Source organism: Penaeus monodon, chromosome 15 (genome assembly GCF_015228065.2).
Source record: "Penaeus monodon isolate SGIC_2016 chromosome 15, NSTDA_Pmon_1, whole genome shotgun sequence".
Taxonomy (NCBI): Eukaryota; Metazoa; Arthropoda; class Malacostraca; order Decapoda; family Penaeidae; genus Penaeus; species Penaeus monodon.
Genome location: NC_051400.1, coordinates 25,402,423 through 25,402,851, shown reverse-complemented (window position 1 = coordinate 25,402,851; position 429 = coordinate 25,402,423). Strand labels below are relative to the sequence as shown.

Here is a 429-nt window from a genome sequence, read left to right as displayed (position 1 = left end):
GATAATGAGTTTATTATTCTGTGGTGTAATGACGTGCACTGTCCTGTATTCAAATTCACACTGATATTTTATTAAATACTATGTTTCTCAGCAGGAATACAACAATAATGTTTTTTTTTTCTATTAGTAACCAAAAATAATGCTTTAATTCAAATTTATCATAAAAGGAACAATGCGTTCATTTTTTTTAGGTCAGGGGAATCATGTTAAATCCTTTATGTCTCATCCACAAAACTCATCAAAGATAAAACAATCTATCTATTGATGACACCAAAACCTCTAAGAAAACCACTACTATGATCACCTCCCGCCTGAATCCTGCTCTGACGCTCGCGGAATCTCGCTCTCCCAGGTGTGGGCCATCTTGTCTCCGGCCGAGCGGCTCTGGGAAGGACGCACACGCCCTTCGGCCCTGAGTACTACAACGCG

General features: G+C 39.9%; 1 protein-coding gene across 2 annotated transcripts in view; it reads left to right on the top strand.

Annotated features, from left to right (window-relative positions):
• Nucleotides 1-429, top strand: part of LOC119581848 — a 43,199-nt gene that overhangs the window by 25,810 nt on the left and 16,960 nt on the right. For both annotated transcript variants that reach the window (XM_037929987.1, XM_037929988.1), the window contains exon 4: nucleotides 353-428. The gene's annotated coding sequence lies outside the window, so the exon portion shown is untranslated. The remainder of the gene's footprint in view (nucleotides 1-352; nucleotide 429) is intronic.